Here is a 14,620-nt window from a genome sequence, read left to right as displayed (position 1 = left end):
GTTCCTGATCACTTTCCTCTCATGCAAGTGCTTCAGGATTGATTCTTTGAGGACCTGCTCCATGATTTTTCCAGGGACTGAGGTGAGGCTGACTGGCCTGTAGTTCCCAGGATCTTCCTTCTTCCCTTTTTTAAAGATTGGCACTACATTAGCCTTTTTCCAGTCATCCGGGACTTCCCCGGTTCGCCACGAGTTTTCAAAGATAATGGCCAGTGGCTCTGCAATCACAGCCGCCAATTCCTTCAGCACTCTCGGATGCAACTCGTCCGGCCCCATGGACTTGTGCACGTCCAGCTTTTCTAAATAGTCCCTAACCGCCTCTATCTCCACAGAGGGCTGGCCATCTCTTCCGCATTTTGTGATGCCCAGCGCAGCAGTCTGGGAGCTGACCTTGTTAGTGAAAACAGAGGCAAAAAAAGCATTGAGTACATTAGCTTTTTCCACATCTTTTTCCATATGCTTTTAAAGTGTGTATTAATATTTCAATTTCAATTCAAATGTCCAAACAATCATTATATTGGCAACACAGCATGTAACTAATTCACAAACCTCGGGGATGGGAGGGTTTGGGAAATTCAGGGGGTGTAGGAAATCCCTGCCTGCGCTCCAAATGGGGGGCCTGAACCCCGCCCTACTCACCGCTTTCCAACTGGGGGGCCTGAGCGCTGCCCTCCTCACTGCACCCTCGAAGGGAAGCCAAGCGCTGGGTGAGCACTTAACGCTGATGGGGCAATTCTTTCCGTCTCTCCAGGGAGCCCACATCACTCTGCTGTAGGAGGGAGCCCTCAATACGAAGCAAAAGCTCTCAGACAGGCCAGCCAGATCAGCACAGCCACGTGAAGGAAGAAACAGAGGCAAGGAGACAGAGCTTTCACCTCCACCACATAAGATGCAGCCAGCCATCTGGGAGGAAGCTACTATATGCCCAGAGGCCTTTATTCCTCCAGCATGCGAAGACAGAGGGGATGTCAGGAAGTTTCCCCTTCAATCCCTCACACAAAAGGCCCTTCTTAGAAAAGGCAAAATCCTGAAGAGAAAAAGACACCCAGAAGGATGCCAAAGTGATAGATTTTTATTATCTTGGGGAATAGCTCAACACCTGACCAGGGACTTGAACCCTGAACCCTCAGATTAAAAGTCTGATGCTCTACCAACTGAGCAAGCCAGGCTCAGAAAGAAAAAGGGCAAGTACATACAGAGGAGAATCTAGTCAAGAAAAAGAGAGCAGGGGACAATAGAGGAAACCTGCTGCTCTCTCTCTATCTCTTCCCAGTCCTTGCCCTAGTCTCCTCTTCCCTCCAGCACACTGAGGCATTTTGCCAGCACAATGCCCAAGTCAACTCCACCCTCCCCAAACTCTAGAAGGCCCAGCTCATCAACCTGGCCACTCTTACAGCCTCCTCTCCAGCCCTGACCAATAGGGAGGAGGATTGAGTCTCCCTCCCTCAGGCCCACCCTTCAGCTTTCCTGGGTAAAGACCATCACCACCAAAGTGACTTTGGGCCAGCAGGTCAAACAAGAGGGCTCCCTCCTAGGCCTTGCTGCAGCCCAGCTGCAGGACTCAGAGTAAATCCAGCTCACATCCCTCCCTCTCTCTTCTCCTCTCCCCCTCCCCTTGGCTTTCTCAACACCTGGCCCCACAGCAAACCAGAGACTGGTGCTTTCTGGGCCTGCTCCTGCAGATGTAGGTTTCTATCCTGCTATTTAAGGACTCAGCAGGAGAAAGGGACCTTTCCAGGAAATGGTGACAGCTTCTGGGAGTCCATGCATGGCTTTGGACACCACAAGGAACCATTTGGCTCCTGGCACACAAAGCAATTTAAAAACCTGAGTGTCCAGATAGGAGCTCAAAGCTTAGATGAAGGGCCTGATGCTTGACCAACTGAGCTAGCCTGGCTTGCTGACAGGTTATATCCCTTTCACCACAAGAGCAATTGGGCAGGCAAAAGAGAGGCAAAAAACGTCCCAGAAACCCCTCCTCTTTTTCTCTGCAGCCACTGCCTATCAGCAGGATTCCTCTTCCTCCTCCCTCTTCTGCCTCAATGCAACTAAATCTCTGCCCCTAGACAGCCAGCCCATCTGCTGCATCCCAATCCCCCATGCCTAAGCCTCCCTGCCCAAGTCCTGCACCTGGCTCCATAGAATTAAGTCTCACATCTGGCTGGGAACTCAATTTCTTGTGCCCAGAGAGTTTCTGCCCCCTCCCTAGATGACCCGAGAAACACTGTGTCCACCTTTTCTAAAGAAGTGGTTAGACTCCCTCATCATGTGGTCAGATGGATAAGGCATCTCCCTGTGGATCAGATGATTCAGGATTTGACTCTCCTTGTGGTTGTGCTTGCTTTGGTTGAAAGTCCTGCTTTCTTCAGGGCTGGAACCTCTTCTTGGCTGCTCAGGCCAAGCTCTGGCTTCAGCTTGACCCCTGGGAAGGAGTTGGGTTTGGGCTTCACAAAGGCTAGGGTGTGAGCCCAGGTGCTTCCAGTCTAGCCTTTGCCATTCCTGACTTGCCAAAGAAAAAGGACTGCAGCCTGGGATAGCGTGTAGAGCAGTTTCCCTCCTCCAAATGTGCGGCTGTCCCTGTGCTTGAGGGGGCTAAACAGCGCCTGGGGAGCCGGGTGTTTCTCTGCTTTCTCTGTTCACTGTGGTGGAAAATTAACCACTTGTTGTGTTTGGTTCAGAACAAGCCTGAAGCCAGCTTTATTCAAGAATGCGCATACAGGGAGAGTCAGCCAGAGCTGCTCTGGCGTAAACAGAAAATACAGGAGTTTATATAGCTGAAAACCACAATTGGTCAAGCGCACTTCCACCAATGGAGCTTTCCCTTATTTGGCATATAATGCAAGCCTTAACAGTAGTTTTGCCATATTTGGAATATAACAAAACAAGCTTTTCCTGTTATTGACAGGTTGTTCTTTTGCGGTTAACGGTCTTTCCTGATTTCTAGCTGTTAGGATTACATTTCTTAAGCTGTGCTGCTGCAATTGTCCCACAATGGAATTTTTCTTACTGTCTTCTTAGGCTTCATATACACAGTTAGCTTGACCAAAGTTTTGGGCCTACTTAGGTCTACCATGTTTTTCCTCCACACCACCAGCTGGGGAAAAGACTATTGGGGAAAAATCTCCTGCTCCGCTGCAAAACTGAGCACCTCGAGTGGGAACAGTCAGAGGCCCCACCATGGGGGCTGGCCCTGCTTTCCTACCATCTTCTGATACTGGCTGCCGAGCGACAGCAGCTGCCCCACATGCTGGTCTGTGGGTGGCCTTCAGTGGGTATTTGGCATGCCAGGTGGCTGGGAGCAGACCGGCCAAGTGTCTTTGTGGCTGTCTGCTGGCCACACATAGGCATGGTCCTCCCCTCCTCTTGCCCCACCTTCGGTTCCTCTGTGGCTTTTAAGCCTTCCCTTGGAGCTGTCAGCACCAGCCTCCTCTGCTCTAGGTGCCCAGAGGAGGAAAGGTGTGCTGGGCTCCAGACTGGGACTTTTCCTCCTTCCTGCGTAGCCCTGACTATGAAGCCTGGCCCTGCCACTCCTTTCTTCAAGCTCCATGTGGGCAAGAGGAAATGTGTGGCAGCAAGCACAAGGGCTAAACTTGTAGGCATTAGGTGAAGCAGCAAGAATCCCAACTACCAGGTCAAACCGCAGGACTTCAGGCATTGGTAGCTAGTTCAAGATCCCCAACCAACTGCAGCCATCCCGACCAAAGACCTGGACCAAGTGGGCATGAGTCACCCAGCAGGAGAGAAACAACTCACTCTTGTACAAGTGGAGACAGGGAAGGTGAGCAGTGCAAGTTCCAGGGCTTTATCCGAAACCAACACAAGGTCCTACTGAGATTTGAACTCAGATTTTAGGATTCAGAGTCCTGAGTGCTGACCATTACACCATGGGACCAGTTTATACTGCTTTTGCTGGAGGTCGGTGACCCTCATGGGGCTGGCTTGTGTAAGGGGGCTGTTGGCCCCATATTAAATCTTAGTGAGGTTTTTTTGGTTGGCTAGTTCCCAGTACCAATAGAAGGGGGAACGGTCAATGGGAAATCAGGACCCTGAGACTGACAGTCACCAGAGGCAATGCAGAGAGGCCAAAGCTCCAAGTTAGCCAGACTGACGGGCCAGGCAGTCTAATGAGGGAGTCACCAGGCCAGGGGGTCCCATCCTCCATGTGAGCTGGAACTACCTGGGCGAGAGTGGGGCCGAGCTAAGGTGGGAGCAGGAGCCCAAGAAGAGCCGGGGAGCAGAGGTGCACAGGAGTAGTGCCAAAAACTGCTACCTATAGGAATTTGCTACCTGTAGCAGTTTCTGATACCTGACATTGTTCTTATTTGCTGACTTGTCCTAATTTGCTAAAACTTGACAGTGGCATGGGATGGAAGCGTAAAGTCTTCGGCCTCCAAACGACCCTGCCTGGTGTGCGTCTGTATCTATTACCTCTTCATACAGGGTTGCAAAATATAGAGTGAGGTCATTTAAACATCATTTATTTTGCAGCTTCATTTACTGTGCTAACAATGGAGCATCCTGACACTGATACTTCTGCCCAAGTGACCTGTGGGTTGGATTCAGTTTAGTGGGACGCAGGACACGTGGAGGATAATTTAAACTCTTAATTTCCTTAGGGTTTCCCTTCAACATACTGTAAGGAGGGTGCAATCTCTTTATTTATTACGATAGCACAAGGAAGTCAGTCACACAAGTGACACAGTGACCGTTGCGAGTCTATGCTGACGTAACGAGAGTTAACATAGGGTTGTAGTGTAGCTATGGCCTTAGGTCTATGAAATGTTTGGGTGAGGTAACAGGAAAAGGATGAGGGGAGACCAAGATCCATTCAGGTGTTTAGGCTCCAGCTTTTGTGGAAGTGGCCTTACTGCACCCTAAAGGCTCAGGAACAAAGAGGCCCATAAGAACAAAATATCATGACTTTATTCACATTTCTTGACTTCCGGGTGTATAATTCCTGTTTTTAGATTCTTGTGGTTGTCAAGCCCCCTTGGGGTTGTAAATATGTGTTTGTTATGTTTTGAAGGTCAAAGCAATAAATGAGTTCAACAAAGAATTAGATCAGTTCCTCCGGATAAGTGCATCAGCTATTAGCAAGATAATCAGGGATGCTTCCCCATGTTCTCTGTGTCCCTAAACCTCTGACCACCAGATGCTGGGAGTGGACAATGGGATGGTTCACTCACTGATTGCCTGTTCTGCTCATTTTCTCAGAAGCACCTGGCACTGGCTGCTGCCAGAAGACAGGATACTGGACTACACAAACTATTGGTCTGATCCGCTATGGGAGTTCTGTTATTCAGTGAAAATTGTCCCTTTAACTCTCCAGCCTGGGCTGTCTCTTACAATGCTGTGCTAGTGACAAGCAGCAAAACTCCTCCAGGAGCTGCGATCACTCAGCCAACAACATGCAGTGATACACCCAACCTAGTTGCATGAATGTTCTGTAAGCCACTCATGAATTACATGGAGAGAGACACCAGCATATCTCCCCAGCCCTCAGCCTTGCACCTCAGAAATGTACTATCTTCCACTGCTCAAGAAAGTCTCTTGAACTGTGCAAGCTCGTTAATTAGTTCACCACTTCCTCCAAAGAAAGTGGCCATATGCCAGACTTTATAATCTGAGCAACTCTCCCAAGCTCTTTGGACACTCACTAGTAAATTGCATAATGACAGGTTTCAGAGTAACAGCCGTGTTAGTCTGTATTCGCAAAAAGAAAAGGAGGACTTGTGGCACCTTAGAGACTAACCAATTTATTTGAGCATAAGCTTTCGTGAGCTACAGCTCACTTCATCGGATGCATACTGTGGAAAGTGTAGAAGATCTTTTTATATACACACAAAGCATGAAAAAATACCTCCCCCCACCCCACTCTCCTGCTGGCAATAGCTTATCTAAAGTGACCACTCTCCTTACAATGTGTATGATAATCAAGTTGGGAGTGGCTAAGTCATTATGCAAGGTAACCTATTTCCCCTTAAAGAAAAGGAGTACTTGTGGCACCTTAGAGACTAAGGGTATGTCTACACTACGAAATTAGGTCGAATTTATAGAAGTCGGTTTTTTTGAAATCGGTTTTATATATTCGAGTGTGTGTGTCCCCACAGAAAATGCTCTAAGTGCATTAAGTGCATTAACTCGGCGGAGCGCTTCCACAGTACCGAGGCAAGCGTCGACTTCTGGAGCGTTGCACTGTGGGTAGCTATCCCACAGTTCCCGCAGTCTCCGCTGCCCATTGGAATTCTGGGTTGATATCCCAATGCCTGATGGGGCTAAAACATTGTCGCGGGTGGTTCTGGGTACATATCGTCAGGACCCCGTTCCCACCCTCCCTCCCCCCGTGAAAGCAAGGGCAGACAATCATTTCGCGCCTTTTTTGTCTGCTGCCAGCCAAAGATGTAAAGGATCGATGGAGTGGGTCAGAACAAGACATAGACCAGATTTGTTTTGGACTCATTTTCCTCCTCCCCTGTCTAGATCACACTGCAGTCAGTCACAGAGAAGGCGCAGCGAGGTTAATCTAGCCATGTATCAATCAGAGGCCAGGCTAACCTCCTTGTTCCAATAACAACGATAACTTTGGTGCACCATTTCTTATTGGAACCCTCCGTGCAGTCCTGCCTGAAATGCTCCTTGATGTACAGGCACACCCTTTGTTGATTTTAGCTCCCTGAAGCCAACCCTGTAAGCCGTGTCGTCAGTCGCCCCTCCCTCCGTCAGAGCAACGGCAGACAATCGTTCCGCGCCTTCTTTCTGTGCGGAGACGCCATACCAAGGCAAGCATGGAGGCCGCTGAGCTCATTTTGGCAATTAGGAGCACATCAACCACCACACGCATTATCCAGCAGTATATGCAGCACCAGAACATGGCAACGCGATACCGGGCGAGGAGGCGACGTCAGCGCGGTCCCGTGAGTGATCAGGACATGGACACAGATTTCTCTGAAAGCATGGGCCCTGCCAATGCATGCATCATGGTGCTAATGGGGCAGGTTCATGCTGTGGAACGCCGATTCTGGGCTCGGGAAACAAGCACAGACTGGTGGGACCGCATAGTGTTGCAGGTCTGGGACGATTCCCAGTGGCTGCGAAACTTTCGCATGCGTAAGGGCACTTTCATGGAACTTTGTGACTTGCTTTCCCCTGCCCTGAAGCGCATGAATACCAGGATGAGAGCAGCCCTCACAGTTGAGAAGCGAGTGGCGATAGCCCTGTGGAAGCTTGCAACGCCAGACAGCTACCGGTCAGTTGGGAATCAATTTGGAGTGGGCAAATCCACTGTGGGGGCTGCTGTGATGCAAGTAGCTCACGCAATCAAAGATCTGCTGATATCAAGGGTAGTGACCCTGGGAAATGTGCAGGTCATAGTGGATGGCTTTGCTGCAATGGGATTCCCTAACTGTGGTGGGGCTATAGACGGAACCCATATCCCTATCTTGGCACCAGAGCACCAAGCCGGCGAGTACATAAACCGCAAGGGGTACTTTTCGATAGTGCTGCAAGCTCTGGTGGATCACAAGGGACGTTTCACCAACATCAACGTGGGATGGCCGGGAAAGGTGCATGACGCTCGCATCTTCAGGAACTCTGGTCTGTTTCAAAAGCTGCAGGAAGGGACTTTCTTCCCAGACCAGAAAATAACTGTTGGGGATGTTGAAATGCCTATATGTATCCTTGGGGACCCAGCCTACCCCTTAATGCCATGGCTCATGAAGCCGTACACAGGCAGCCTGGACAGTGGTCAGGAGCTGTTCAACTACAGGCTGAGCAAGTGCAGAATGGTGGTAGAATGTGCATTTGGACGTTTAAAGGCGCGCTGGCGCAGTTTACTGACTCGCTTAGACCTCAGCGAAACCAATATTCCCACTGTTATTACTGCTTGCTGTGTGCTCCACAATATCTGTGAGAGTAAGGGGGAGACGTTTATGGCGGGGTGGGAGATTGAGGCAAATCGCCTGGCTGCTGGTTACGCGCAGCCAGACACCAGGGCGGTTAGAAGAGCTCAGGAGGGCGCGGCACGCATCAGAGAAGCTTTGAAAACCAGTTTCATGACTGGCCAGGCTACAGTGTGAAAGTTCTGTTTGTTTCTCCCTGATGAAACCCCCCGCCCCTTGGTTCACTCTACTTCCCTGTAAGCTAACCACCCTCCCCTCCTCCCTTTAATCACCGCTTGCAGAGGCAATAAAGTCATTGCTGCTTCACAGTCATGCATTCGTTATTCATTCATCACACAAATAGGGGGATGACTACCAAGGTATCCCAGGAGGGGTGGTGGAGGAGGGAAGGAAAATGCCACACAGCACATTAAGCACAGCACTTTAAAAGTTTACAACTTTAAAATTTATTGAATGACAGCCTTCTTTTTTTTGGGCAATCCTCTGTTGTGGAGTCGCTGGTTGGCCGGAGGCCCCCCCACCGCGTTCTTGGGCGTCTGGGTGTGGAGGCTATGGAACTTGGGGAGGAGGGCGGTTGGTTACAGAGGGGCAGCAGTGGCAGTCTGTGCTCCAGCTGCCTTTGCTGCAGCTCAACCATACACTGGAGCATTCTGGTTTGGTCCTGCAGCAGCCTCAGCATTGAATCCTGCCTTCTCTCATCACGCTGCCGCGACATTTGAGCTTCAGCCCTGTCTTCTGCCCGCCACTTACTCTCTTCAGCCCGCCACTTACTCTCTTCAGCCCTCCACCTCTCCTCCCGGTCATTTTGTGCTTTCCTGCACTCTGACATTATTTGCCTCCACGCATTCGTCTGTGCTCTGTCAGTGTGGGAGGACAGCATTAGCTCGGAGAACATTTCATCTCGAGTGCGTTTTTTTTTCTTTCTAAGCTTCACTAGCCTCTGGGAAGGAGAAGATCCTGTGATCATTGAAACACATCCAGCTGGTGGAGAAAAAAAAAGGGACAGCGGTATTTAAAAACACACATTTTATAAAACAGTGGCTACACTCTTTCAGGGTAAACCTTGCTGTTAACATTACATACATAGCACATGTGCTTTCGTTACAAGGTCGCATTTTGCCTCCTCCCACCGCGTGACTACCCCCTCAACCCTCCCCCCTCCCCGTGGCTAACAGCAGGGAACATTTCTGTTCAGCCACAGGCAAACAGCCCAGCAGGAATGTGTCCCTGAAGAAAAGCACCCTATTTCAACCAGGTGACCATGAATTATATCTCACTCTCCTGAGGATAACACAGAGAGAGAAAGAACGGATTTTGGTTGAATGCCAGCAAACATACACTGCAATGCTTTGTTCTACAGTGATTCCCGAGTATGTGTTACTGGCCTGGAGTGATAAAAGTGTCCTACCATGAAGGACGAAATAAGGCTGCCCTCCCCAGAAACCTTTTGCAAAGGCTTTAGGACTACATGTAGGAGAACCGCAAATGCCAGGGCAAAGTAATCCTTTCACATGCTTGCTTTTAAACCATGTATAGCATTTTAAAAGGTACACTCACCAGAGGTCCCTTCTCCGCCTGCTGGGTCCAGGAGGCAGCCTTGGGTGGGTTCGGGGGGTACTGGCTCCAGGTCTAGGGTGAGAAACAGTTCCTGGCTGTCGGGAAAACCGGTTTCTCCGCTTGCTTGCTGTGAGCCATCTACAACCTCCTCCTCCTCCTCCTCATCTTCTTCGTCCCCAAAACCTGCTTCCGTATTGCCTCCATCTCCATTGAAGGAGTCAAACAACACGGCTGGGGTAGTGGTGGCTGAACCCCCTAAAATGGCATGCAGCTCATCATAGAAGCGGCATGTTTGGGGCTCTGACCCAGAGCGGCTGTTCGCCTCTCTGGTTTTCTGGTAGGCTTGCCTCAGCTCCTTCAGTTTCACGCGGCACTGCTTCGGGTCCCTGTTACGGCCTCTGTCCTTCATGCCCTGGGAGATTTTCACAAAGGTTTTGGCATTTCGAAAACTGGAACGGAGTTCTGATAGCACGGATTCCTCTCCCCAAACAGCGATCAGATCCCGTACCTCCCGTTCGGTCCATGCTGGAGCTCTTTTGCGATTCTGGGACTCCATCATGGTCACCTGTGCTGATGAGCTCTGCATGGTCACCTGCAGCTTGCCACGCTGGCCAAACAGGAAATGAGATTCAAAAGTTCGCGGTTCTTTTCCTGTCTACCTGGCCAGTGCATCTGAGTTGAGAGTGCTGTCCAGAGCGGTCAGAATGGAGCACTCTGGGATAGCTCCCGGAGGCCAATACCATCGAATTGTGTCCACAGTACCCCAAATTCGAGCTGGGAACGTCGATTTAAGCGCTAATCCACTTGTCAGGGGTGGAGTAAGGAAATCGATTTTAAGAGCCCTTTAAGTCGAATTAAAGGGCTTCACTGTGTGGACGGGTGCAGGTTTAAATCGATTTAACGCTGCTAAATTCGACCTAAAGTCCTAGTGTAGACCAGGGCTAACCAATTTATTAGAGCATAAGCTTTCGTGAGCTACAGCTCACTTCCTCAGATGCATATCGTGGAAACTGCAGCAGACTTTATATATACACAGAGAATATGAACCAATACCTCCTCCCACCCCACTGTCCTGCTGGTAATAGCTTATCTAAAGTGATCATCAGGTGGGCCATTTCCAGCACAAACAGACTAACACGGCTGTTACTCTGAAACCTATTTCCCCTTGTTTTTCCTAACCCTCCCCCTCCCCCGACGTTCTTGTTAAACCCTGGATTTGTGCTGGAAATGGCCCACCTTGATTATCATACACATTGTAAGGAGAGTGGTCACTTTAGATAAGCTATTACCAGCAGGAGAGTGGGGTGGGGGGAGGTATTTTTTCATGCTTTGTGTGTATAAAAGATCTTCTACACTTTCCACAGTATGCATCCAATGAAGTGAGCTGTAGCTCACGAAAGCTCATGCTCAAATAAATTGGTTAGTCTCTAAGGTGCCACAAGTACTCCTTTTCTTTCCACTAGTAAATATAAAACATTAAAGTAAGTCTATTAACTGCAGAAAGATAGATTTGAAGTGATTAGAGGTGTTAGGCGCAGAGGTCAAAGTTGGTTACATAACAAATAAAAATGGGAACAAAGTCTAAATTCTAACTTGAACAGACTAAGCAAGAATTATATCAAATAACTTTTGTCACCCCACTGGATGTTCCAGGCAGTTTTGAGTTCTTACACAGGCTGAATTCCCTCTCAGCCTCGGACCAATCTCCCCAGTTCAATGTCTTTGTCTTCTGGACGATCTTCCAGGTGTTGAGATGGGGGAGGTGTGACGTTATTGACATGAACTGGGATTGTATAGATTATTGTTGCAACCAAAGTCCTGTAGTGGCACCAAATCTTGTATAAAGGGGGTCAAGTAAGGTGTCTAAGACAAGGTTATGGTTTGCTGGTTATAATTATGCTATCTGTATATGTGTATCATTATTGTATTTGAAGTTATCAATATTGGCTCTATACTGTCTGTATTTCAAACTATTGTACTATGCTTCTGGGTGACACCCCAGACAAGTTGGTGTCAGCTGTGCGTAGGCTGCTGGATGGCCTATTAAGGACCATCAGCTACACAACTGACCCACTGAGAGAAGGCAAATACATCTTGTGACTCAGCAAAGTATGCAGGGACTTGCCCATGTGACGCCAAACTCTATTTTGCTGTAATTTTCCACAGTGAGAACAAAGCGGGGATCTTACACCTGGAAAAGAATATAAAAGGCTGATGCCTCATCTCCATCTTGTCTTCAATCCTGCTCCCTGCCTCTGGAGGGACTTTGCTACAAACGGGAGCCCTCCACATCCCAGCTGGGGATGTTCTCCAGAGACTTGATTTGAACCTGCAATTTGTTCTATCACTGCTGCAAGTCTGAAGGAAGAACTGCCATGACTGTGTGTCATTGATTCCATTTAACCACTTCTAGCTCTCGTCTGTATCTTTTTCCTTTTATGAATAAACCTTTAGATTTTAGATTCTAAAGGATTGGCAACAGAGTGATTTGTGGGTATGATCTGATTTGTATATTGACCTGGGTCTGGGGCTTGTTCCTTTGGGATCAGGAGAACCAGCATCGTTACCAGAGATAAGAGGCCATTTGGTGGTATCATCAACCCTCATTTATATTTTCTCTTCAGATGCTAGAGAGACCCTTGCTGGGACATGGAGGTTAGGTAGCCCCCATTGTGTACCGTGCCCTCGCTGAGAAGTCTCTGGGAGCATGGATTCTTCTTGATGGGCCACCAACACACGTCTTGTTGGTCCTGATGTCGGCGGCTCCTTTGTTGATCCTGAAAAGCTAGATGCGGGCCTTTGCCACTTACCCCACATTTCAGGAATGAACAGATAGCAATGCATGATAACTTCACATACAGTAAAAGAACAGGAGGACGTGTGGCACCTTAGAGACTGACCCATTTATTGGAGCATGAGCTTCCGTGAGCTCCAGCTCCCTGCGTCGGACGCGTCCTGTGGAAAATACAGAAGATCTTTTTATACACACAAACCACGAAAAAATGGGTGTTTACGTACATTGTATCATATACAATAATAGCACATACAATCCAACAGGATAGTGATGTTCAATGGACCAAGACTTTTTAAACCATACCTAACAAGGCATGCTTTCTTCAAAGCCCATCAGAATCATAGCACAGCTGTGAATATGGGGGTCCAGGGAGCTACTTTGAGGTCCAGAGCATCACATTCTGCCAAAGCCTTTTTCTGCTAGCAGGGGCTTCTCTGTGCCCAGAGCTCCTACTAGCTGCATGTCTGGAGGCAGTGGAGAACTCTGGTTTGGCATCTCTTTCTCAGTGAGCATCGGCAGTGGCTCTTGAAAGGCCTCCAGAGAGTGACCTTTCAGAAGAGCTTGCTGAAGAGCCTTTCTAGGAACCAAGAACTCCTGGCTTGACCTGTTAGACTTTCCTTGCTGAGACGACTGTATCTGTCGGGCTCCCTTTTTGGTATCTCTTTCTTCTAACCAGAAAAGACCTTCCTGGGCAATTCTTTAAATGCTTGTTCAAGACAGAGAGAGGCTTCCTTGTGGCTAAGTCTTGGAATGCAGCAAATGACAAGTCTGGAGCTGATGAAAAGGTTACTGTCACTCAGAGTCAAGCCGAGGTTGCTGCGACCACAATGCAGTGTACTCACCACTATACAAACACAGCTGCTAGCAGGAAAAGAGTGCCTTAGAAACCCTCTCTCCCCTCAGATGTGGCTTTCTGTGCGCAGAGAGCCAGGCAGCTTGATGTCGGCAGGCCTTGCAGAAAACTATTTGGAATTTGGATGTGTTGTCTTGGAGCATCAAGTGGAGCAGTTGCCTATTGCTTCCAGTGGCAGGCACCATGGCTAAGCTGGCTAACGCACCTGTCTAGTAAACAGGAGATCCTGGGTTCAACTCCCAGTGGTGCCTTACTGCATATCTTTTGTCTCCTCTGCTCAGAGTTTGCAATGTCTTTCTAGGAAACGGAAGAGACCTGTGTCAGCAATCCAAGAAATTACTTGATAAGGAAAAGGCTTCTTTTCAGAGGAAAGTTGGAAAGAATCAAATCACCAGCCTGGAGCTGATGAAAAGGCAAATACGTTAGCAAGGAGGTTGCCTCGGCTGTAATTCCTGTGACAGGAGAGCCTGTGTCTTTTGTCTTTTTTGTTAATTAAAATATCGGATCCAGCAGAAAACCCCGTTATACAAAGCAAAATGAAATCACCGACACAAAGCCATTGGAAATACCAAAAAAGGAATAATGCAGTCGTGAGTAACTCAGAGTTTCCGGGCCAGTCCTGTGCACTGAGCACCCACTAAGGGCCCTGGGTGCTTAGCAGAAACCTGGAGGAACTGATACCGGGCCTGAACATGAAACTCAACTGCTCCCAGTTGCTGCTGAAAAGCCCCGTCCTGCCTAGAGAGAAAGACCAGCAGGAGGGAATCAAGGCTCGTCCTGGTCCCAGAGCCCACTCCACACCCTCCTCCACTCTGCTAGTCACTAACATTTTTTTCCACCCACAGTCAGCCAGTTAACAGCCACATAAATCCGGTTAGCCACTGCTGCAGGGAACTGCCTTCATCGCTGAAGATGCTCCTGACAGCGTCTCTGCCAAAGGTGGTACATTGCTATGGCATCGATCAGGCGCAGTGTGTCCCGTGACACCCGCCCACTATACGGCGGCCCCTGCTGAGCTTGTCCTTGCTGCAGCTGGTTCTGCTGGCACCCTGTGGCTTGCCCTCCTTGATCCAGGAACAAGCCTCAGGCGAACTGTAAATAATCCTGTCCAACCAAGTCTGGCATCCGCCATCACGTAGCCAGAAGTCCTCACACCTCCTGGGTAAAAAAACAAGCCACCAGAAAGTGGTCTATAGTTTCAAGTGGTGCCAGAAACTGACACAGCACCTGGGGGCAACCTTTGCTCTGCACATGCCGGCCATGCACATTGGCATGGACGGACAGTTTCCCATGAATGATGAGCCACCACAGGTCTCGGTACTTAACAGGCACCCGGGCCATGTGCAGATACTTCAAGGCTCCCGTCAGTAAGTTCCCAGCGAGATGTGAGACTTAATTCTATGGAGCCACGTGCAGGACTTGGGTTGGGAGGCTTAGGCCTGGGGGATTGGGATGCAGCGGATGGGCTGGCTGTCTAGATGCAGAGATTTAGTCGCACTGAGGCACAGGAGGGAGGAG

At 49.2% G+C, this 14,620-nt stretch overlaps 3 non-coding genes across 3 annotated transcripts; 1 reads left to right on the top strand and 2 right to left on the bottom strand.

Moving 5' to 3' along the window:
• Positions 1 to 1,096: 1,096 nt before the first annotated feature.
• TRNAK-UUU (transfer RNA lysine (anticodon UUU)) lies at positions 1,097 to 1,169 on the bottom strand. Its single transcript has one exon. It is a non-coding gene; the product is annotated as a tRNA-Lys (tRNA).
• Positions 1,170 to 3,820: 2,651 nt separating this feature from the next.
• Positions 3,821 to 3,892, bottom strand: TRNAQ-CUG (transfer RNA glutamine (anticodon CUG)). Its single transcript has one exon. It is a non-coding gene; the product is annotated as a tRNA-Gln (tRNA).
• A 9,387-nt stretch (positions 3,893 to 13,279) lies between these two features.
• Positions 13,280 to 13,353, top strand: TRNAT-AGU (transfer RNA threonine (anticodon AGU)). Its single transcript has one exon. It is a non-coding gene; the product is annotated as a tRNA-Thr (tRNA).
• The last annotated feature ends 1,267 nt before the right edge of the window (positions 13,354 to 14,620 follow it).

The sequence above is a fragment of the Lepidochelys kempii genome, chromosome 22 (genome assembly GCF_965140285.1).
Source record: "Lepidochelys kempii isolate rLepKem1 chromosome 22, rLepKem1.hap1, whole genome shotgun sequence".
NCBI lineage: Eukaryota > Metazoa > Chordata > Testudines > Cheloniidae > Lepidochelys > Lepidochelys kempii.
The sequence above is the reverse complement of the archived record's forward strand: the minus strand, read 5'-3'. Positions and strand labels throughout refer to the sequence as shown.